At 40.4% G+C, this 26,120-nt stretch overlaps 1 pseudogene; it reads right to left on the bottom strand.

The window, feature by feature from the left end:
- Positions 1 to 11,941: 11,941 nt before the first annotated feature.
- On the bottom strand, positions 11,942 to 13,763 carry LOC127236391 (zinc finger MYM-type protein 5-like; annotated as a pseudogene).
- Positions 13,764 to 26,120: the final 12,357 nt, after the last annotated feature.

Here is a 26,120-nt window from a genome sequence, read left to right as displayed (position 1 = left end):
AGGCCCTACCCTCCCAGGGGAGAAGAAAGGGGATGGGATTGGGGTTGGTGCAGGGAATAGGGGAGGATGGGAGACTGTGGGAACTGGGATTTATGGGTAAAACAAGCTTGTTTTAAATTTAAATAAAAAATATCAAACAAGCTTATAAAACTCAAGTATTCATCACTAAAAGGGTAGATAAATATTAAGTATACATATCATATAAAATTACCTATCTATAAAAATGAGTGCTTCGTATGTATGTGCAATAACGTGGCTGGTCCTCACAGAGGAATGTAATTAATATTGGATAAATATAATCATAGGAAACACTATGGGTTTTGGAACTTTATGAAGAATATACAAAAAGAAGTGGGATGTTATTTTAAGACAGAAAATACACCATGAAAGATAAGAGTGTCCCAAGAGGAAACATCAAGGGATATTACAGGGGATTAATGGTTACAATGAGATATATCACAGAGATTGGTGGGTCCATGACTCTGTTGTGCTATCCTCATAATAGGTGGTTATCAACTCCTCTGTAAAAGAAAACCAGAAATACATCATTTCAGAAGAGCAGGGGATGCTGGAGGCAGAGACAGAGGATGCCTGTCCTAAAGTGAAGGAAGGAGGTCTCATGAGACACCTAAGTCTCTTTCTTTGGCAATGAACCCCAAGGAATTGGATTTCCCAGGAATTAAAGAGTCCCCAGGAGTTAAAGAAACAAGTAAAGCCTAGTGCCAGCTAAAAAAGGTTAACAATTCATCAAAACACCCTGAAGGAGAGAGGATCCCAGATCTGACAGGTCAGTGGTGGGTTAGATGGGTGGTAACTTGACTAGAAGTGCTCAGACATGCAATCTTTTGCCCTTTATTTCAACCCAAGCATCACGGCAGGACCTCAGGATGGACTTGGAAGGGTCACTGGGCCTTTTTGTTCAATTTCCAATGTGGCCACATTGGGTAAGCCTCTGTTTCTCACTATCAGTTGTGTGTTTAATTGGGCTTTTAAGGGTGGGTGACCAATCACAGCTTGTTAGGGAAAGGTAGGTAGGTAGGTAGCACAGCAAACACATGTTCATAAAATATTTGCTTTCAATGTTGTTGCAGTTGGTTTTTGTTTGTTTGTTTTGAGATAAGCTTACGCTGGTCTTAAACATACTATGTAACCCCAATGATGACTTTGAGCTTCAAATCTTCTTGCTTCTACCTCTTCAGTGCTAGAATTACAAGTATGTACCACAAAGAAAGGTTTATAAGGACCTGGGGATTGGATCCAAGGCTTCATGCACGCTGAACAAATACTCTCATTAACACACTTGTGTTGCCTTCCCCTAACACCTGCATTAATACATTTAACCAAGAGTATTTCAATGGAAAGTTCTCCTCACCCATTTTTATGATTCACCAGTCTCTTGCTACTTTGAATCAGGTATACTCTTCCAGGTTGTGTGTGTATGGTGTGTGTGTGTGTGTGTGTGTGTGTGTGTGTGTGTGTGTGTGTGTGTGTGTAGTGACTTTTGTTTAAGGTCAATGGCAGTAGACTCTGCTAATAGCCTTTGCAAAGAGTAGATGGTAGTAAATTTTGGCTGCTCGAGAAAGATATTTTTCAACTTCAGTGTTTTGCTAACCTTTGTTGATCCTGACACTGGGCTGTCAGATTCAGACATCCTCCAATCAATACCTATCTTTCAAAGAACAAGAGCCCCTAAGTAGTATGCACAGCACTGTGCTTAAGACTGGCACCCAAACTCTGGGTGAGTGTCCCCAGATGCTCAGAAATCAATTGTCAAGGCTGCTTCTGGCAGGTGTGGGATTTCATCCTCTGAGTCTCCAGGGAGGTGCAGTAACCCTCAGACTCCACTGCCTGCTCTCTGCCATAAGTGATCTCACATCATCTTAGCCCTCATTCTTTCTCTGTCAATAATGCCCCTGCCTCTGGTGACTGAAGAAAGGTCAGAAAAAGATTTTTTTTTTCTATGAATGCTATCAGGCTTAGAATTCCTGAAAGATTTTAAGTTTTGAAACCAATGTCAAGGGGATACATCTCTGCTCTATGAGAGCTTTCGTAGATGGGAAAGGCCTGCTTTGTACGTTTACATCTTCCTTTTTTTATTTTCTTTAAAATCTGCCTCCGACTTTGTCTGGCTGAGTAGACCTAACACAATGAACAATGAAATACAAAGGGTGCCTGAAGCCCTCCAAGTGGTTGGGGAGCCAACTACTTCAGACTCCTGGTTCATCCCAGGCTAGAAAAACCTGGAGAGAGTCCTGACGGCCTAGTGATGGTATCTGTGTCTCTATGCAACAGGATGCTTTGAGTCAAAGATAAAGTTATAGAGACCTAGAATAGAAGGTATTCAAATTAGGCAAGCTCTGAGACCCTGAGGCCTGCCCTCTGGCGAGCCTTCCTTTCGATGAAAATAGTTCTGAGATGCATTGCATTCTTTCTTGGCTCCACAAGCTGAGGATTAAAAATGTATTATCCTTGACACAAAGTAGTCTGTATGGGCACCCGGGATGGTTCATATTGCTCATCAGCTTGACAGGATCTAGACTCATCTAGGAGTTGAGCCTCTGGGCCTCTCCTCTCTCGGAGTGGCTTCTTCATTGGGTTGAGGGATCTGGGAAGATTCACCCCAGAAGTGAGCAGCACTAAGAGCTAGGGGCTTGGAATGAATAAAATGTAGAAAGTGTACTGAACACGGCATTCATCTCTCTGCTTCCTGACTGTGAGTGCACTTCTGTGAGCAGACTTCTGCTGCCACTAATTCCCCGCATGATGGACGGCACCCTCAAAATTTGAGGCAAAGCATTCATTTGCTGCTTTAACTTGCTTTTGCCAGGGGTTTTGTCATAGCAATGAGAACAATAACTAACTGAATATTCTGTTAGCAAACTAACACATCCCCACCTGTGTCCATGCCTGGTCCCATGACTCACTTTCAATAAGCCAATTAAGAGAGTCAAATTAATTATGGAAGGCAGTAAAAGGAGACTCATTTCATGTGGCCACATTGGGAAGAGGTCTACCTTCTGTGTCCTGAAGTAAGATTAAACCTTCCATAGAAGTGTAAGGATATGTACATCTAAGAAGTGCCAGTCAATGTAATGGTCCCACCCACCACTGGCCTATTATTATCTGGGCTTCAGTTTCAACAACCATGGTAGTCTTGCAGTGTTAGACAGGACAATCCTCTGAACCAAACTGTTGCCATCCTCAAGTGTTGGACATAACGCTGCCTGCCAAAGGTCATTACAGATAGCTTTCTGGTTGATGCTTCCTCTTGAAAGGAAATGTTGGAGGGTTATGAGAACCTCACTTGACAATCCAGCCACACTCCCCAACCAACTCTATGCGGTTCTTCCCTAAATGCACCTTGCCTCTTGGTCTCTGGGAAGAGCTAAAGATTATAGGGGAAGGGTGGGGGGAGGGACTAATTACAGAGGAACAATGGGGGAAGTCATCATCTATGTTGGTTTCAGACCTTCAAGTGTGAATACTGTAAGACAACGCTTGTAATCCCTCCCTCCCTCCCTCATGTTCTGTAAGCCTGATAAACTCACTGGTTCCCCCAGAGTGAACTCCATACAATTGTGTCTTGGTTTTGTTTTTGCTCTTAGCTCCACACCCACATGGCAATAGGATTGTAATTGTGAGCCGCAAACCTTGCCCTTTAAACATGTACTGGACATTCGAACTCAGAGACTCATACTTACACAGCAAGGGCTCTTCTACACTAAGTCATCTACTCCAAATGTTCCTTGTTGAATTATAGAAATGATTTCAGCTTACCATATTTATGAATTTTAGCTTTTATCATATACATAAAAGCAGACATATGTACATATATATAATATATATTATATGTATAAACATATATTTAAAGCTTCATATTGATTTCACTTATGATTCTGTGCATGTGCCTTCTTCTACAAGGATGCACATTTGATGCTGTCAATGGACAAAGCACACATGTAATCTCCTTAGGACATGCTAGCAGGTGAATAATGCTCAGCATTTTAGCCTGAACACACCCAAGCCTGCTTGGGTACATGCCAATCGAGGATTTTGGTGCTTTTTGGTCTTTTTGGTATAAAAGTAAATAGCCCTTTACCAGGGGGTTGAGATTATCTAGGTTTGTTATCAAATCTATCGTAGGAAAGTCTCCAATGGTATGTTAAACACTGGGCCATTCTGAGTGGTTCTAAGGGCCATCCCTGGAAGAGTCCATTGCAAAACTTCTGACTTGTTTCCAAACCCAATGGCCTGATGCCAATCCCCAAACCCACGTAGTTGAAGGAGAGAACTGACTCTTTCAAGCTGACTTCTGACTTCCACATATGCACCATGGTTTGTGCATGGGCATGAGCACTCACATGCAAAGAAATAAGAATATGAAAAAAATATCTTTTAAAGAACCTGTCTTAGTTTGCAAAACAAATAACCCAGTATTTCAGTAATACATCTGAACAGAGATCCCGAAATATGTTAGGGTATATTTTTATCCAAAGTAACAACAAAAAAGTTAAAAAACAAAACAAACAAAAACAACAACAACAACAAAAACATTTCCAAGAGTTGATTTACCAAAGCTATGCACAAGGGAGATGTCCCTATGGCTTTTAATTAATTTTATGTTAGGATGCCTTTCACCCCTTTGGTCACACTACTGTTTGTTTTTTCATAGGAAACCAGGAATTAGATTACTTTTAGAAACATTGCTTCTTAAGAGGCAGGAAGTCTTCTGCGCTCATCATGGATGGTGTATGAGTTACTGGTGTGGAACTGTATTCAAGACACCTGATAGAAGAAACCTCAGTGGGTAAGGACTTATTTGAGCTTTTAGTATCTGAAAGATCTCAGGCCAGTGTTTCATGAGAAAGTATGTCAGTGTCTCAAAGGCTCTTAGGATCTTGGTAGACATGATGCTGAGAGAAGGCTGGAACCAGGGGCGGGTTCCCAGACTTCAAAGTGGCATTCTTCTGCCAGCCATGGCACTTTAAAAAGCTCACTAGCCTTCAAAATAGCATCATAAGCTTATAGCTGAGCATGCAAAACAGGAACCTGTGGGGACATTTTAGATGCAAGCCACACACATGGCTTCCTACAAGATCTCTGCCTAGGATGCTTGATTAAAAAGCAGGAAGCAAGAAAGACATGCTACAAATTCAATTGATTTTTACTCCTTTAACAGAAAATAATAGTGTGTGCATCATTTTAGTTCTTCCTTTTAAAATCAATGTTTGCCAATAGTTGAGACAAGTAAAAGTGTGAAAAAATATGCAAAAATGAACTCCAATTAAATTTTATTAATTCTTATTAAATATATAAGTATTACCTATTAGATTTCATCCAAAATTCTCCAGAAAATGTAGACAAGAAGCCAAAATAGTACTAATTATAGCGGGAGAGAGATGGTAGATAGATGATTGATAAATAGATAGATGATAGGTAGATAGATAATAGATGATAGCTAGACAGATGATGAGTTCTTGGTAAAGAGAATTCTCCTTTCACCATGTGAGGCACAGGGCATTGAACTCAGGTAGCAAGATCAGCTGTCGGTACTGATAAATAGTAAGTCAAAATAGCTACTCACTAGCCACTAAAACAACTTTCGCTGGTTTGTCAGATTTTTGGTCCTCTGCAATCCATCTTCCTCTCTCCTCAACCCCTCGACACTTAAAAAGCATCTTCTCTCATCCTCTCTCTCTCTCTCCCTCCATCTCTCTCTCTCTCTCTCTCTCTCTCTCTCTCTCTCTCTCTCTCTCTCTCTCTCTCTCTCTCTCTCTTTCCAGACAGGGATTCTGTATGTAGCTTTTGAACCTGTCCTGGAATTATCTAAGGAGCCCAGGCTGGCCTTGAACTCATAGATATCCATCTACCTCTGCCTTCCAAGTGCTGGGATTAAATGTTAGCACCATCACTACTCAGCCTAAATAATCTTTCCAATATTTTAAGTATATTTCTTCATTTCTACATACAATTTGTGTTTGGTGGGAGAAAACATTGCATGTCCTTCTTTGCAGAAAAATAAGAGTTCTCTGCCTTTATCAATCCTATTTAAATTTTGCTTGCATATATTTGCTGTATCAAAAAATAAAGATCTTGGGCTGGGGAGATGACTCATTTGTGAGTAAGGAGTCCTGAGCTCCATCCCCGAAACTCATGTAAAAATGCTAGGTGTGGTGGCACATACTTGTAATCCCAGTGCTGGGGAAGCACAGAAATAAGAACACCTGGGACTCACTCCCTAGGCAGTTTAGCTAACTGGCCAATGAGAGACCCTGCTTCAAAGGAAGTGGAAGAGGAATACGCATTCATGCCACCCATTGAACATTTTGACATACACAAAATCAATCCTTCTTCATCTGTGTTCTAGACTCCTGCTTGCTAGGCTCCAGACGAAATCTGGATTCTATACTATAAAAGAAACAGACCTCCACAGGTTCTTGTATTAGAAATTGTCAGAAGTATGGACGTTTGGTATTGGTGTGTTGTAAACAGCTGGATAGGAAGCCAAGAGAATATATTGTAGCCATCTCAAAAACAAAACACAGGCTTACAGGCATATGAATGATATTTTTTCTTTATAATGATTTATGTTTAATGTGGTGTGTGTATGTGTGTGCTTGTGTGCATGTGGGTGTGTATGTGCATGCACGTGTGTGTATTAGCATATGTATGTGCATGTGTATGAATGTGTTCAGGTGCCCATGGAAACCAAGAGGCCATTAGTTCTTGCAACTGTAGTTTTAGTGTTGTGAGGTTTTGGACATGAGAGCAAGGAAATGGAGTTCAGTTGTCTGCAAGAACAACAAAAGCTTTCATCTCTCAAGTCCCCTGAAATAGCTTTTAAACATTACCATAATCACAGGAAGGGGGAACACAATCTCCCTCTCCCCAAAACTATGCACCTGAGTTCCATGCTTCTAGGGAAATTGCACTGGTCAGCACTCTTGGAGTGCAACAAAAGTCTCACCCTAGGAAAGTCACCTTATTGATCATTATCTCTGTCCAGGAAAGTGCATCTATGATTCCAATAGCTTGTCTACTGTAGCTAAATACAGGGACTTTTCAGGTAAAAAACTGGAAATGTTCAGTTCCAAGTAATTTGCTTCCCAATTCTGCTTCAATGATGTTTATTTTCTCTTAAAGAATATTCTTGCTGGTTTTACAATTTAGTCTTTTCCAGCAATGTCTAAAATGTGTTGAATTCCTCTTAACCCACACCCTAATAAAACGAATTGCATACTAATATGATATTGTCTTTAGTCTCACCTACTGTGACAGATCCTTAGATGCTAATTCTGGCAAGCCCTCCCTTCTCACAGTATACCGCTTACATTTTTACTCTAATTCTATCTCCATAGGTGATTGATCTGCATGGAGTTTGAATGAGAAGGTCCCCATAGGCTCATGGATTTGAAGGCTGCACAGGAGAGGATAAGTGGCTAAAGAGAATAACCTGCCTGAGCATGGGAAAACTCCCAGAGAGAGATGGCGCCTTGCTGAAACCTGACCAAAGGGGAATACATTCTGTGCTATTTGAACGACAGAGTCTACCCATCTCCTTCCTTCCCACCTGCACTCATCTGTGGAAGCCAACCTAGCAAATGGCATTCTGCTTTACTGGAAACTGTGGGTTTCTATTTCACTTTTGTTTGTATTTTAATTACTTTGTTTTAGCTTTGTTTTGATTAAGTGTGTGTCTATGGTTGGTCCTTATTATTCTGTAAATATTCTATGGGATTTTCTCTGTTATATAGTTTACCTCTTATTCACACTGCACTCTCTTTTATCTTTTTCTTGGTTCTTTCTATCTATATTCTTGGCTTTAAACACAAACCATACTTACCTTAATCGTGTCCAAGCTTCTTGGATTCGAAACCTTGTTGCAATGAATTGAAATACGCACATGCTTTATCCTGCATTTGATTTGGATACTAGGTGGGCTTGTTGTCAAATGATTGTTTTATCTTGCAGCTTTCTCCCTGAGAGCCCTAGTGAATACCATAAGCCCATGTGAAGACTGTATACAGAGTAAAAATAGCGTGGGAAAACACAGCATGAGTCATCCAAGGGAGAAAAGAGAACAGGGTGCTAAGAATGCAGTTAAAAGCGGGAAAGGAGATAAGTCACTGGATAAAGTGTCCCCAGGCAAGCATGATGCCCAAGGCTGAGATCCCAGTATTCAGTCAAAAAGCCAGATGAAATGCTGCTAACCTATGACTCCAGTAATCCCAGCATGTCAAGGTAAAGCTAGGAAGATACCTGGAGATGGCTGGCTACACACTCTGCATGAATCTGTAAACCCTCAGTTCAACCCAGGTTCAGTGAGAGGCACTGTCTCAAATAATAATTACAACAACAGCAACATCACACACACACACACACACACACACACACACACACACACACACACACACACATGCTCATAGCACTCTCGCGCACTGTGAATATCCTACTAAGACAAAGAACACAAATACTATAAAGCTGCACTAATAAAATGCTTCCCATGATGGTTCTAGACTCCAGATCCAAGGGGCTGTAGGATTGCTGCTCTGCTGAGGACTGGCTCCTCCATTATTCCAAGATGATGCCTTGTTGTATCCTTAGGAAAACAGACTAAAAATGGAATTAAAAGCTGTGTGAAGCTTCTTTTATAAGCATCTGTGCCCTATTGCTGAGAGGGGGAAATCTTCTTGATCTAGTTACTTCTTTCTATAGCTGTAACTTTCGTGTGTATGCTTATATATGTATATGTGGGGGTAGGGTGCACAGGAGAGGTTGCAGGACGTCTTCGTGGAGTTGGTTCTCTCCTTTCACCTATGTGGATTCTAGGAAATGCATTTAGGTCATCAAACGTAGCAGCAAGCGCCTTTACTCGCTGAGTCACATCACTGTCCCCCAATCACTTCTTAAGGCATTTATTATGTATTTGACCCATATAGTGATGAGAATTTTCAATGGCTGGATTTGGGGGGGGGTGACATATTCAAGACTGAGCATGCACTGAGATAAGCATTCCTTTGTCTTCTTAGGGGAAGATGACAGAGTATAAACAAGCCAGAAGAAAAAGAACACTCTTCACCTTGGAGTTAATCAAAGATGGGATGTTTATCCAAGCCAGATGGACTTCACAGGATAATAAAAAATGTTTAACTAAGGAGTTGGGATTCTCTTGGATGGCTCTGAGATAAAGGCATTTGCTGCCAAACTTGATGACCTGATTCAATCCTTAGGATTCACATAGTGGAAAAGGCAAATGGACTCTTCAAGCCATCACAAATGTGCTGTGGCATGCTAACGCCTCTACCCCCAAAATACATAAAGGCAATAAAAGAACTAAGTAGATAAACAAGCTAGAGGACCCAAATTGGATTCCCAGCTCCCACTTCCAGCTGCGTGTTACCACCTATCACTCCAATTCTATCTTCTGGACCCGATGGCTATTGGGTTACCATATGCATACCCTCACACAGATACATATAAATAAACATAATCTTTTTTAAAAAAAAAAAAAAGCTAGAAAATCTTGAAAGCTAGTTTCTGCTAAGTTCCATTTTATTTGTTTGCCACGCTGGGAATATTTACAGTAATAAGGAAGAGTGAAGTCTGTGTGTTCATTACAGAAATGAGGAACCAGTGACTCAAGGAGATACCCAATTTGTTGGCAATTTAATAGAAGGAGGACTAAGCCCCATTGTATTGAGTTCTCACGCTTTTTCTTTATTACATGATCTTATTTAAAAGAAAAATATCACTTTCTAAAGGAAATATTTGTATTCCCACTCAGTAAAATATAAAATTTAACACTGTCAAAACATTAGACTAGTTCCCACCTCCTCTCTGCCTCGTTTTCCTTTTGATCATGTTGTATCTCTCAAGCTGTGCTATAAATTTAACTTGTGTGCTGCTAATGTGTGTCTTCCCCCCTCGTTAGTCTCCTCTAGGCATTTGGCTGTCTACAGATGTCAGGCCCTTAGGCTGTAAAACTCTGGAAGCAATTTGCTTTGAAATATTCTCCTCTGAAGGCCCTCTGTTTAACTTGTATAAATCTGTTCTGAGTGCCTTCCTAACTTGACTTACATGGCTCCTGTGTTTTGTTTTGTTTTGTTCTTTATAGACCTTTTGCTTTTACTCTTGGAGTGAGGGATGATTTTCTCAAGCTCTCCCATTCAATTCTGCAGCTGTTCACATTTCATTGGTGGATGTGAACAGATGATGACATTGACCGTCTGTGGACCCCCCCCCCCTCACTTGAGTGCCACCACACTGGCAGCCTGTGTGGGGAGAATGTGGTCTTCCTGCGAAAAGAGACACCTGTGGAATTGTAATAGATGCATCATGCCCTAAAACCTCTCCAGAATTCCACACATTATTCAAATACAGGACTGCCCTGTGGCTTACTTATTTTCCTTTCTGCTTTCTCCCACCCACAGTAGTTACTTCTGATCTTTTTTTTTTTTTTTTTTTTTTTTTGCATGGTGTTACTGTGGAAACTGATGAAGTTAGTTCATGAACTCATTCTCCATCCAGCTTAACTATGCTTACCAATTTAGAGTATTTTGTAACTCACAGATGGACCGTCTAAGTACCCCATGATAATTTTTCTCACAGCCTTGTTTTACATTGGTCTTTTGGTTTTCTGAGACAGGATTTCATGTAACCCAGATTCATTCTGAAGTTCAGGATGACTTTGAACTTCTGATCCTGCTCCCTTTGCTGATGTGTACCACCTTGCCTGGCTTCTGCTTCTGGAATGCTAGGTTAGCCTTTACCTATTGAGCTCCATCCCTTTTTCTTCCAACTTTGAGTAATCTGCTCTGCATCAAGACAGTGACATCGAATCATCCAACACTTAGCTCCTTATTGGAAAAGTCTTTGCTTTCTTCACTTGTCTTCAGAGTCTGGTAACTTCATCCACTCTATGGTCCCTTGCTGACTTATATTGTGTGGCCATTCCTTTACAGCTTTTACAGCACACATGTAAAAAAAGATTTCACAGGGCTAGAGGGGGATAAATGGTTAATAGCACTTGCTGGTCTTGGGGAAGATCCAAAGTTGCTTCCCAGCACCCACATTGGGTAGGTCATATCACAACAACCTATAACTCCAGTTTCAATGGATCAGAAGCTCTCTCCTGACCTCTATGTGCAACACACACACACACACACACACACACACACACACACACACACCTTAAAATCCAAATAAAAAGTAATCTCAATAATTTTGAAAACAGCATGAACAGTTTACGCTTTTTAATCTACAAGCCATAATCATGACTAAATGAATAAAAATACTGACTCATCAAAAGGTACAATAAAACTATCACCATGTATGGCCCCACATCCTTCTTCTATTTGTGGAATGGGGTCACTGTGTTCAGGGAAAACAGAAAGCATTATCACTCAAAGTGGCGGCATTTACTGTTTAAGATACTGTAGAAGTGTTTGGCAGTTGTGAACCTAGTATATCCTATCTTATCCCCTTGTACATTTTCTGATCCAACTTAACAGCAACAAAAAGGTATGTTCCGTATTCACTGATAGCGTCAATTTGATCTTTACATAGTATCCCTTTCCCTAGAAAGCAGGCACCCAGAGGCTGAGGTACCTATGTGAGTGAGACTTTACAAGACACCTGCTCCCAACCTCTGTGCTTTATAGGCTTTAAGCAATGAATTGTTTTCACATCTGTGTCCTAAATAAGAATATGGAGGCATAGAAAGTTAAGAAACTTGTTCAAAGACAGTAGATAACTCCTTGAACCACCTTTGTACCTAGACAGGCTGTAAGGTGTACCTTGTTAACCAGTGTGGCTCTCTCTCTCTCATGCATCCTTTGCAGTAAAGACCAAAGGGCAAATGTGTGACATTTGTTTTCTGAATTTTAGCCATTCTGACTTGGAGAAAATAAAATCTCAAAATGAGTTGAATCTTTTTTTTTTTTTAACATTGAATTACCTCTTCATATTCAGTGGCACAATTCTGACAGCAGAAGCTCCTTTGCTGACCTGTAATCAGGAGCCTGTATCCAGTATACTGGGGCATGTACTTGCCACATTGTTCACAGCAGTTCATTATTAGGCCATTTGTAAATCTGTACCCATTAAAGCAATTCTTACTACATAGTTTATGTGTTACATGGTTAACACTGATTTCATGGCAAACCTAAACGAAAACAAAAATCTCTTAAGGCAGCATTATACAATTTACTGCCCTACAGTATGTGGATCCTTCCTTACACTAGTTGGGAGGAGGATGAAAGGAACCATTATCCGTACTTAGAATGGTGGCTGTGCATCTAGAAGTAAGGTGGTTCTGAAGCTGTAACTGAAATAAACTTATGTCTTTGATTTGAATGCCCTCAAAGTTACCCAACATCAGACTGAGTTACCGAGGCCAATGTAAAACAAAGGGCTGCTTGAGTAATGCCTGGTGCTTCCTCTTGAACATACATCAAACTATTTGTCTCACTCTGAAATTATAGGTTATAACTAATGCCACAGAAACAGACATGTACTTTCTACACTGAAAAATGGAATGAATATATATATTTGAGGGGTGGGAGAGACAAGGTCTACCTTTAATATAGCTTTGGCTGTCCTGGAACTCAATTTATATAGACCTGTTGGCCTCAAATTCACAAAGATCTGCCTGCCTCTGCTTCTCAGAAGCTGGGATTAAAGGTGTGCACCACAACTCATTGGTAAATTCTTTCAATAAACAGAACTCTAACATCTTAATAGTTCTTCCCACCTGAGAGTTTGAGATATGAACATTATGTAGATAGCAGAGCTTACACTGGTATTAAATACTCAGCATTACTCCTAGGAACCTAAATAATAGCAGAATAAAAAGCCAGACCTCTCCTAATTTATTACACATTATTCATCTCGATTTAGTAAAAACTTCTTTTCTGAGACTCTGGCAATAATCACAGGGAGACAGAGATGTACTATAAAGTTCTGGTAAGGACTTGCCTGACTCCACTGGAGAAATAGTGGTTGCTGTCTTCACAGGAGAATCTTTTTACATGTCATATTCCATGTCTTTGTTTATGAGAAGAAAGAAAAGGTGAGCTGATCCTTTTCATTGACAAGCCAGCTGCCCCCTCTATAGAGGAATTTTGCAGTTTGCACAAGTGATTTTAGCAGGTTTAGTAAGATGCAGGTTTGAGGGCTGGACATTCTGTTTTGGATAAGGCCGCTGATGATAAAGAATCCATCTCTTGCTGTTTCTGGTTGCCAGGAAATGATGCTGATTGGGAGATCCATGAATCAGGACTGTGGTGTGCTGCAAATCTCCCATTCTGAAGTGCATCTGCTACATCCATCCTACTAGGATTAAAAGGCCCTACTTCAGTCTTGGTCTTACCTCATGATACACTGCAGATGAAGAAATCCAAATTGTTGGTACTATTTTTGTTTCTATGAGGTCCCCATTCAATAAAATGTGTAGGATAGTTCTCCTCCCCTCCATTTGTGTCCACTTCATCATCAATAACAATTGTTTCATATGTAGTTCCCTCCTGAGAAGGCAAATCTCTTAAAAAAAGGAGGAATTATGGAATAATTTCCGTATGGATTTTCATATTTTGAAGAGGAAAATAAAAAGTTTCTTTCTTTAGCTCTTGCTGGGGCACAAACTGGAGGCTGTATTGATTCAAAACCTCATCATCATCATCTTCCACAGTTGAGTTTCTAGATGCATTGACTAAAGAATTAGTGGGACCAGCAAATGAATCCACATCTGTGAGATGAGCTGCCATGGCCAAATCCAAATTTCCTAGTAAAGTATGAGCCTGTACAGTCAACTAATTGTCCCACTGAATATTTATCTACACCAAAGAATGATGGAGATGTTTTCCTTATTTCTGCTAAATGTTTCACTAGATTGGCTTGAAAGCCCCAGTTCTGGCTGCAGCTCTGTGGAATAAACCTCCCCTCCCCTGGCACACCCCCCCCTTCGGTGACATGCACAACTCCACACTCCCCTTCAATAACATGCACAACTCCGCTATGTCCAGTCCTGGCTTTAGCGCTGGTGAGGAGTGAGTTTGAATCTTAAAGCATACCTTTATGCAGAGAAGACAATGGATTAACATCCCAGAATATGTCTCCCATCTCCTCTCAAGCAGATTTGATGGTGCAGGGTAAACAAAAGTAATCAGTCCTTTCAGATCACAATCTTGGCCCGCCTGGTCAGCTGGCCAGCACATACTTGTGACGTGTGGTGTGTGGTGTCTATACCACTCATTAGCCTGCCTCACATGCTTTTATCATTCTTTGGGTATCTGGGTTCAGCCACTTCTTGAAAACCAATAGGTATCTTTGGGTATCAACCTTTACTCCTCCAGGATGTGTGGCCTGATAGGAAGTAACTCAGAATAAACAAACCGACCATTGTCATGATGAGCTGGTGATAACATATATGTCCTGATCGTTATCCACAGGACAGAGCACAAGAGCACCTCTGTAACAGTAGGAGTGTCCCTACCAATAACTGCTGACCCCTATTTGTATGAAATTTCATAGCAATGAAATAGAAATAGTGGATTAAAATCTCACTTTCATTAATTATAAAACTGGCTACCCGTGTCTCAAATTCAGCATCTATAAAATAAGATTAATGAAAACCATGTTGCAAATTTGACATTGCTCAGCTAGAATACTTTAAGGATTTATTTAATCTCTCTGTGTGTGTGAGAAATTGTGTATACATGAGAATGCGTGGTTGAACATGCCATACACATATGTTAAGGTCAGAGGACAACGACTTGGGAGTCAGTTCTCTCCTTCCAACTTGTTTTGAGCAGTCTCTTTTGTTGTTTCTGTGACAGCACATCCAAGCTTCCTGACGATTCTCCTGTCTCTACTTCCTGTCTTTCCCTAAGTGCTGAGATTACAGATGCACACTAGCTCATCCAGATAGTCATGTGGTTACTGGGATTGAAAACAAGCTATCAGGCTTGCCCAGAATGTGCTGGGCCACAGAGCCATTTCCATGACCCTTGGTTAGATTTTATGTGAATGATTTTTAAGAATTATTGCTAGAATAATTTATTAGCAAAAGTAAAGTTTTCTCTTTGTCATTTTGCAAGTTAGAATGTTCCATTGGCTAATGGACAGGAAGTCAAATACCATCATAGGTGAGTTTGTGATGTGTAGGGTCCTCCAAAATACTGTGCAACACCCATATTTTTCTCCAGTATTGAGACTGAGAGGACGAACAGAATTCTGTTCACAGGTAAGCTGCTGAAGTAATTACCTTTCATCTTCTTGGTGGAATTAGAAATCATTTTGTATAATCAAACAACAAGACTTGGATTGTAGTTTGTATCTGCTCATGACTCAGCTATGCTGCTGGACTTGGTCACACACTTTCAGGGGGATGGAGCCACAGGGAATCTGTCTGCACAGTCCTTTCAAATTCTAATGAGGTTTCTTGAAACACATTTCAAGATGCTGCTAGTCCCTCCCAACATCTTGGGAACTGGCTCAGAGGCAAGCCTCCTCTTTCATCTTCAAACAACTTCAAAGCTTATTCCTGAAATAAGGGTTTCTTTTACTGTGGAATTTAAAGAACTCCGTGGCCTCATGTGAGAGAAGGCCTTCCTGACTTTTGGAAATGAGTTTTTAAAGGTTTCCTATGTCTTGATGCCTCCCTGTAGGTGAGTGGCCTTCACTAGCTGCCAACATGCCGAATTGTCTATACCTTTGCATCCTGGTCTACTTGCAGGAAGAAGAAGGTAGAGCGTGAGACAAGAGAAAAGGGTGAGGAATGCATACTGCCCATCTTTCGAAGGATGAATTGCAATTGCTGAGAGCCTTTTAATGAAGATGAGGAACAGAGGAAGAGAGAAAAGGAGAGGTGCACAGGTTGTCTGAAATATAAGGTCAGGAAGAGCTTGTACCCTCCCTCTCCTAACAACCTAGGCTCTGCCACTCATCCTCAATTGACCAATTAAAGAAACAAGCAATAAGGAAAAGGGATATCTAGAAAGACTATATTGGAAAGAAAAGCCAAGTGGTCCAGTGACCATCCAAGTCCATCTTCAGCATCCCCGTCTGAACAATCAAGGCCAAAATGCGGTCCCACCCAGCCTGTCTTAGTCATCTGTCATGAAAAGTGTCTGAAAGGTCTCAATCTCTTTCCTAGAGAAAACTTTCTCTCTAGGATCAGACTTTGATTCGCCCATCATGAGAGCCCTGGGGAAATTAAAATCTCTTCAGGTCCATTGTTTCAATAGTCTGTCCTGATCACCAAAAGAGGGTGATGTAAGTTTCTGTTTGGAACAACTTCATTGTTGGCACATGGTTAAGGAAGTAACGACAGAAGGGAAGAAAGGAAAGAGAGAGGGATTTCCCTGAGTGCACGTTTTGTTTACTCTAAACAGGTGAAAATCTGAACTTTGCTTTTATTTGGAAGCAGAGATTTCTATTTCTCTCTCCCTTGCTCCACTTACCAGCTTACCTTGGCTTATTCCTGAAACCCTTCTTCCCTCTGTAATTAACACAGGTGCTGAGCTGGAGAACAGCCACAGACCCAGCCTGAGCCACAGAGGTTTTTCTGGGCTTGGTCACAACCTTCCCTGGAGGTAAACCACCTGCCACTTCCTGCAAAGACATCTGTAGCATCTAGAGAGATGTCATGTATTTTCTACATTGCTACTGAAAGGGCTAGAAGAGAAAACAAGTTGAATTTCTTGGAGTTTCTTCAAACCTATGCATAATGTTTATCCCAACAATTCCTGTTGTGGAATTGTTGATGTCTCTCCTGGACAAGAGAAGCCAGGTCATGTCCCATTCCCCATCTCCATGTGTCTAGTTTCCAAGAACGGGCATCAGGTATTTTTTTCACAATCCCTGTGATGTGTTGCACTGTTTAATGTTTTGCATAAGCATGAGTTGCCTCTACAAAGATACTTCAGCCCTTCCCAGGAAAGATTGCTGCTTAATGAACCCCAGTGCCTCTCTACTTCCTGTCACTGTCACATGCCTAGTAAAAGCTAGACAAAAGCTATGACTTTATTCTGGTTTCTTTTGTCTTAGAGGACAGAAAATGTGTCAGGAAATTTAAACTCCAAAGAAAAAGAAGCAATCTTTGAGTGGCTGGAGAGGTGGCTCAGCAGTTAAGACGGCACATTGCTCTTGCAGATAACCAGACCTCCATTCACCAGCACCCAGGTCTGATAGCTTGGGGCTGCATCTAACTCAAGCTCCAAGAGATTCAGTGCCTTCTTCAGGACTCCACAAAACTTCACTCATGTTCATATACCACACAGATACACACATATATACACAAATTAAAATATAATAAATCTTTAAAAGACGAAAGAAAACTGAAAAGACGAAACTCTCTAAGGAGATATGGTGAGATCATATCTAGCAAATCAGTCTGCCTTTGGTGCACAAAAATATAAGAAATCATTGCCAGGTATTCCAAATAAAGACAAACATAGTGCCAAATACAAAATTTTATTTTATCTGGTAGGTTAGTTAGGAATAGATGAGAACTCACAATACCTAAAATAGAAACCTGAAGAGCAAATAACAAGTACCTGAAAAGTTAAAGGTGTCAATGTGAAAATCACATCTCTGCCTCCAAGGGTGATAAGAGGTTTATTCTGGAGCTCATTATGAGTGACCACGATTCAGGAACTCAGATTCAAGTTCCCACAGTCCGTGTTCCATCCAGCTTTATCATCTGCTTGGCCTTCATTCTCCCTGGCAAGTTTGATCATTATGGTTGCTGGCCACTGTTGGATTTCTCTGCCTATACCTTTGTGAGCCAAACTAACAAATTAACAAGTATGCATGTATGTATGTATTATGTATGTGTGTGTGTATATGTGTCCATTCTACCTGCTCTGTTCCTCTAGAAAATTCTGAGTAATACAACTTTGCAATAGTAACAGAAAATCATTAAAAAGGGGGACATTTTTCTAATACATTGGTGGAGACTTCAGATAGGCAGGAAATAGCAATGCAATTCGTGGCATTCCTAGCCTCTTGGTTGGTGGAAAATAGTAATTTGCTAAGTTAATCCACTACAAAAGGTCCACGGAAGAGTCCTAAGGATATTTGTTTAAAAACAGTGGTGAAATAAGTGGTTGTTAAGGAGTCTGCAAGTAGCCTTACATACATTGTAATTATTCTCTGGGCCTGCAATGTTCCAACCTCCCCAAAATCTCTGAAGTGCAAAGGAGTAACTCGGCTTTGCAGAAGGTTCAATGGATGGTAAAGTTTCATTATGATAAATTTTTATTCATAGAAGAGTCCATTGTCTACACTCAACTTACGACAAACTGACAATACTTGTAATCTCCCTGCAGAGAATTTTAGAGAAAAAAAATCCCTTGGGCTGAGGATGTAGCTAAGTTATTAAGTTCATGCTATCATACCTGAAGCCTGAGTTCAAGCCCTAACACTGTATTAACTGAATGCAATGGTGCATGCCTACAGTCCTAGCACTCTGGGGTAGAGGCAGAGGGATCAGAAATTCTAGAGCATCCTTGTCTACATAGTGAGCTCAAGGCTAGACTAAACTACAAGAGACTATCACAAATGAAACAAAATCCTAATATGTTTATAAAAAATATTTTTTCTCTCCTACCCCTACATTCACAAGATTGTAGGGAAGGCATTGGTGAGCCACCACTTATAAGATCTAAGTTTCACAATTTTGTGCTCACCTCTATTGGAATAATCACAGTGTTCACAGATTGCATCAGACCTTCATTGGTGACATGGAGAAGGTGTTAGTAGAACCAGTGTCATTCAAGGTAGGAGGACCTGAGTGTGACCCCTAGCAGCCATGTGAAGGGGTATGGGCATTTACACTCCATCTTTGGGGAGGCAGAGACAGAGGAGCCACAGAGATCTAGCCTACTTGGGCATCTGGTGTAGCCTACTTGGAAATTTCCAGGCCAATGAGAGACTCTGTCTCAAAAAATAAAGTGACAAACTGAGGCAAACACCCCAAATTGGCATCTGGTCTCACGCGCACGCACACACACACACACACACACACACACACACACACACACACATACACACACACACACTCACACACACAAGAGAGAGAGAGAGAGAGAGAGAGAGAGAGAGAGAGAGAGAGAGAGAGAGGGGGGAGAGAGAGAAGGAGGGAGAGACTATAACAGCTTTTACCATAGAGATCTGCTATTTCTATCACTATGTACTACAAACTGTAGTGTGCTAACTTGTAGGCTTAAAAATACATTTCAGGTAACATCACAATGATTACATTTTTATTTGTTAATGTGTACATATATGTGTGAGTGCATGAGTATGTAGGAGCCATGGGACAAAAATGGAGGTCAGAGACATAGGTTGATTCTCTAATTCTACCATGTGCACTCTGTGGGCTGAACTCAGGTCATCTTCTTGGTTACTCCAGACCACTTTTTAAAAATTATTTAATAGTTCTACTAATTACTAATCCAGCCATCATACTTTTTCCCAATCAAATTTTTCATAGAAAGTGAAGTAAAACCTTGTGAAAACCAGAGTGTTTATGGATTTTCAAGCAAAGAGTATCTCCGATTAGTATTTCAAATTAGATTTGACAGTAGAGGGGAATATGGAGTGGGAAGATTTAGATAATGCAAAGGATGAATAGCCTTGGAGTCAATGAAATCTGGATAGAGACACTTCCTCTCATGCCAGCTTGAGCATCTTGGCTCATCTTGAGGTAACTGGATTTTTCAAGTCTTTCTCATTAAGGTTTCATCTTCCAATGAGGTTTCTCATCAACTTAGAAGGTTGTCTAGCTGTCATTTTTGATTCTTTTTATTTTCCCTTCTCTCCATTTATTGGCTCCCTCTTATAGACTTAATATTGCTTCCAGGCATCTCCTCAGTGTCAACTGGTCTGTGTCTAGGACACAGCAATTGGAAGAACTAAATAAGCACTGTCTCCAAAGATGAATTTTGGGTTTAATAGCAGTAATTTCCTGAGAATGAGGGTTTGATGTGTTTGAGACAGGAGTTTATGTACCACAGGTTGGACTTGAACTAAGGACAACCTTTAACTTTATTGCATATGGACCATATGGGTATGGTATGGTGTGTGTGTGTGTGTGTGTGTGTGTGTGTGTGTGTGTGTGTGTGTGCAGGCACTCACACTTGTGCACATTGAATGCCAGAGTACAATATCAAGTGTCCTACTGCATCAATTTCCCACTTATTCCCTTGAAACGGAGTCCCTCAATGAATCTGGAGCTAGTCTGGCAGCCAGAAAGCTTTGTGGACCCTCTTATATCTGCCCATCCTCTCATTCTGGGGTTAGAGAGACACACTAGAGTTTTGATTTGAAGAGTGCTAAGGATTTGAACTCAGACTCTCATGTTGTCTCATTATTACCCACTGAGATATCTTAGTAGATCTAAAGTTGACCTCTGGATCATTGTTTTCACTACCTCTTGAGCACTGATATTATAAGACTGTTCACTGAGCCAGTTTTATGTGTTGCTGAGGATGAAAACCAGGATTTAACGCATGTCTAGCAATGCTACAAGTTAGCTAAAATTTCAAGCCCCTGCAATAAGGTTTTGAAAGAATTCAAACTCTGCTCTTGAGTATCTCCATTGATGGCTGTCAGGGTGCTTGTTGTCATTGTGATTGTTAATAAATCTATTTAAGGATCTGGGAGACAATGGAGTTGGAAGGCAGCTGTCATGAATGCTCTGGCACTAAAAATAGTAGAACTTGAGTTCAATTTCCAATACCCACGTAAGGAAACAATGTGAGCTGGCCTGCATTAATAATCCCAGCACTAGGGAGGCATAGATAGAAGAGTCCTAGGACATAGATTACTGGCCAGGGATGCCCTTCTCTCTCTCTCTCTCTCTTTCTCTCTCTCTCTCTCTCTCTCTCTCTCTCTCACAGACACACACACACACACACACACACACACGGTATATGTCACCTGAGGAACTAAACCAAAGGTTTCCCTCTGGTATCTACATGCACCCATCCACAATTGCATGTGCACACACACACACACTTTCACACATGTACAAATGCACATAAAGTTTAAAATATGGGAGCAAAGGATCAGATGGAAGGAATGTGTTAAGAGGCAGCAAAGAACAGTGTTATTACCAAGAGCCAGCTATTTTTCTTGCATACATTTTCACCTGATTGTTTTCCTTTGAAACATTCCCCCTAAGATTTCAGTTAATTTCCAGTTTCAAAAAAAAAAAAAAAAGTTGACTTTGACAATTTGGGGCCAGTTTTTCAATTGCTTTTGTGATGGAGGAAGGTTTTCCAAAGTCCTTAGTCTGCTCTTTTGGTTTATAGCTGCCCAACATCAAGTTTGATTCATACTTCCTCCTGGCTTCTTGTGGACATTGTGTGAAAAATATATGCTATGTCAAATCTGGACTATGAGCCTTATCCATTCAACGAACAGTGACTGAGAAGTCATGCCACTCACGTCTTTTCTGTAGAAACCAAGGTTTTACAAACATGCAATGACTGCCCATGACTCAAAAGCACTCACCATGTTAGGGAGAGATGGAGATGGAGCGGGGAGAGTCCATCTCAATGAAATCATAAACATAACAGGGGCGATGTATATAGCACAGAAAAGGAGGCCCTTGGGTTTCAGGAGGCTAAGAGAGATGTTATGGCAGTGTGAAACAAAGTTCACAGAAGAATGTCATTATCTATGTTAAAGATTCTACAAGGCTGACTAACTGAAGAGGGAATTGTGGTTCTGGAGAGCTGGAATGTTGTGGGTCCAGAGTCAATTAGTTTATGTTATCTTTACCTCTTAAAAATAACTGTTCAACTTTGTGTCTGATATAATATCTTTCTAGTTACCAGTTGTAACGCTTTGGGTTGAATTAACTTCCTAGACCACTGACTTCTACCATCCCAGAAGCTAGAAGTGCCATCAGATAATACCATAACAGGGCGGCAAGGATTTTGACATTTGTCTATCCCCTGACTACATCATATGTTCATTGACACACTTGAAAGAAAGGTGTTTACTCTTATGACTTTCTTTTGGTTAATAAAATAGTAACTTTTATGAAACCATTTCCTTATTGGTACATGATATTCAGATAACCTAACTCGGTGTTATTTGACCACAATCATTCATATTTGGCTCAAAAGTAAAACTTTCTTATTGTTTATGTGGGGAGTTATGCATATTAGATTGACAAAGTGTGTGTGTGTGTGTGTGTGTGTGTGTGTGTATGTGTGTTCATTTGTGTGATAGGAGAGACTATTCTGCATAAGAAACAAACAGACTCAATTGAGCAGTACTATGAGTAATTATATCATGTGCAACAGAGTACAATAGTTTCTTGGATTCAAATAGCAGATGTACACCTGGTACTGGAAAGCTAGCCACATATTCAGGCCTAGTGTAGTCAGGAATCTCTTAGAAGAACTAGTAACTACCACTTTACTAAGCCAGCATCATCTCTGACAAGCTAAACATTTGTTCTCATTCCCACAGGAAAGTGTAGTCTTCAGCCCTCATCAAGAAAACTGTTTGTGATAGACAGAGACTATTACAGAAAACCATTGTCAATCAAGATGGCTGCATTGGTAAAGACACTTGTTGCCAAGCCTGACAGCCTGAGTTTGATCCTTAAGTCCCACAATGTAGAAGAAAACCAACGCCCCCTCCCCCGGGTTATTCTCTGACTTCTATGTATGTACCATGCTGTCACCTCTCTCTCTCTCTTTCTCTTTCTCTCTCTGCCTATCTGTCTCTCTCATCTAGCCCATAAGTACTAAGTGTAATAAATTTGGTATTTTTTAAATTTATCTTATTAGAGACTATATCTTATTGAGACTATAACATAATTATATCATTTTCCCTCCTCTTTCCTCCCTCTTTCTCCCTCTCATATATCCCTTCTTACTCTCAAATTCATGGTCTTTTTATGTTAATTATTATTACATATATATGTGTGTATGTAGACACACACACACACACACACACACACACACATATATATATATATATATATATATATATATATATATATATCCCTTGATAGAAAATCTCAGCCTGCTGCACCATCATCATTTATACAGACCTCTGCAATGTTCTGCTCAGTTAGTTACCATGGCTACCTGGCCAAGGTAATATTTATTCCAAGTTGGTAAAGGGATGATGAGGTCATACCCAGATAAAATTAAAAGCCATGTTACAATATAGTCCCTTCAATTTAGCCTTTAGCTTGACAAAGGAAGACTAGTACTTATGCCTGTCATTCTCTCTGGACTTTTGGGGAAAATGCCTACTATGTGCTATTCTCCCTCATGCAGAAAAGCACATTTGCATGCTTTCCACTGTTAATCTATTGCTACTTTATTTGCACAAACCTTGCTCCTTGATCTTCCGAAGAAGAGAGGGGATTATTCCTCTCGGTTCCATGCTGACATGAAATTGTATACACCATAGCTAATAGTCAGTCTTGGGCTAGAGTGTCTTTACATAGATAAAGCACAAGGATGTTATGGCTTCTTAAGTCATGTTGGCTTTAATGTCACTTACCTGTAAAGTGATAATAAGAAACTGAGTGTTCATGCCTAAGTAGAGTGTGTTTATCAACCCTGCACCTCTAAGACTCCAGCAACTGACCCAAAGAGGAAGTGGAAAGAATGTGAGAGGCAGAGGATGGAGTGGGATACTGTAAACTACTGTCTTGTGGACATCACATAGTGATTACACTCATGACACTTGTGGTAGCTATGCTTATCTGCACAACAACTGCTCCATTTAGAGTCAGCCAACATTCATAATTCATGCAAAACAGGAGAGGGGCTCTCATCACCGAGAAGCTACCTGCAGGTGATGGCTACTGGGGGGAGGGAGAGTTCTTGAAGGTGTGATTACTAGCTCAGTGGATGTCCCCATGCTTATGCACTTGTAGACAGCATAAATAGGATATTGTGCACTATCAACAACATGGTAAAGGAAAACATGAAGTTGGGAGGGGCATATTAGGGGATATGAGTGGAATTGGAAGGCAAGCATGGTTGGAAGGCAAGCATGGGTTGATATGATCATGTTTTATGATCTAATGTATGAAATTCTCAAGAGTAAGGGAAATGATCAAATACAAGAAAAACTAAAGGCATTGATTTACAATAATGTATTCCTAGACTTTGAGATTGTCAACACAAGAATGATTGACTGGGGCAATGGACTGCTACTTTTTCTTTCAAAACTTCCTCTTCCCTTCTTTTCTTTCTTAGCTCCCTGTTCCTAGATAGGTTTTTGAGACGGCAAGTCAGAAGGCAGAAGAGAGATGAATTTCTTTATAAAAACAAATGTTAGTAGTGAAACATCAAATTTAGCTTCTATTGTGGGGGAACCTTGGGCTCTTTATTCTAGTTTCCTAGTAATTGGATAGGAGCAAGTGGAAAGGAAAAAAAAAATGCATGATCGGTCTGTATTCTTCACGAATGAGTATATTTTTATTTTACCTTCCTATGGTGAAATTATATAGGTTCAAAATTTATGGGATCACCTGGGCCAGTCATAAATGATGTATGAAATGAAAAATTCTCTGGGACATGGCTCTGTAAACACTGTCATGGTAGACCATTCACAGCTATATTAGGTTTAAACAAAGCAAAAATATCTTGGATTTTTCTGCCTAAATTGGAGGGTTTACTAGTGTGTACCATACAAATAAGCACATGCATACCCAAACACACCTGCCCCCCCACACCCATTCACAGTCATACACACATGAACTCACGTGCACATAGGTTTGTATGCACATACACAAATACAAGAAAGATGTCTGCTTTAAATTATTATATTTAACATTTATTTGCAGAAACAATTATATGAATATTTTCCTTGAGATTTTTTTCACTGTACATCTCATATCCAATAATCAAAATCATAGGTTATATTTGATATCTCAAAACATAAAGTATAATTCGATCCTATTGATTTACAACAAAAGTAAAAACTGATATAAAAATTAAAATTAAATTTAAATGTACCACAGTTCCTTTATCCAAACTTCAGTTTAGGGGCATCTAGCTTGTTTCCAGATTCTGTCTATTACAAATAATGCTGTTATGAATGTAGTTGAGCAAATGTCCATATTATATGATTGTGTATCTTTGGGCATATGCCCAAGAGTGATAGATTGATTTCCAATTTTCTGAAAAAATCGCTATACTGATTTCCAAAGTGGCCATGCAAGTTTACATTCCCACCAGCAATGTAGGAGTGTCACACAATGGAGTTACACAATGACATCTTGAAATCCACAGGCAAATGGATGAAACTAGAAAAAAAAAACAACCATCTTGTGTGGGGTAACCCAGATCCAGAAAGGCAAATAAGATATGTACTTACTCATAAGTGGATATTAGCCATAAAGCAAAGGATAACCAGGCTACAAATCCCAACTCCAAGGAAGCTAGGTAAAATGGGAAGCCTAAGAGAGACACATGGAAGGCCCCAGGAAGGAAAAAAAAATGGTTAAGATCTCCTGGGTAAATTGGGAGGTGTAAAAGGGAGGGGATGGGGGATGAAAACACAAGGTATTGAGAAGGACAAGTCAGGGGAGGAATGGAAGGAGAGAGAAAGAACAGAGGTATCTTGATAGAGGGAGCCATCCATTATAGGGTTAGGGAGATACATGGTGCTTGAGAAATTCCCAGGAATCTACAAGGATGACCCAGTTAAGACTGCTAGCACTCTTAACTCCTCTTTAAGCAGATTAGTGACTATCTTAATGGTCATCAGAGAACCTAAATCTAGTAACTGATGGAAGAAGATGCAGTGACTCACAGCCTGGAGTCCTGGAATTCAGTTGAAGAGAGGGAGGAGGGATCATATGCCCAAGGCAGGTCAAGACCATGATGGGGAAAACCACAGAGACAGCTGACCTGAGCTATTGGGAGCTCACAGACTATGGACTGACAGCTGGGGAACCTGCATGGGACTGAACAAGGCTCTCTGAATGTGGATGGCAATTATGCGATTTCAACTGTTGGGAGCAAGGGTCTGGCAGTAGGAACAGGGCCTATCCAGGGTACATAAACTGGCTCTTTGGAACCCATTCCCTATGTTGGGATACCTTGCTCAGCCTTGACACGGGGAGGGGC

The sequence above is a fragment of the Phodopus roborovskii genome, unplaced genomic scaffold (assembly GCF_943737965.1).
Source record: "Phodopus roborovskii unplaced genomic scaffold, PHOROB, whole genome shotgun sequence".
Taxonomy (NCBI): domain Eukaryota; kingdom Metazoa; phylum Chordata; class Mammalia; order Rodentia; family Cricetidae; genus Phodopus; species Phodopus roborovskii.
The sequence above is the reverse complement of the archived record's forward strand: the minus strand, read 5'-3'. Positions and strand labels throughout refer to the sequence as shown.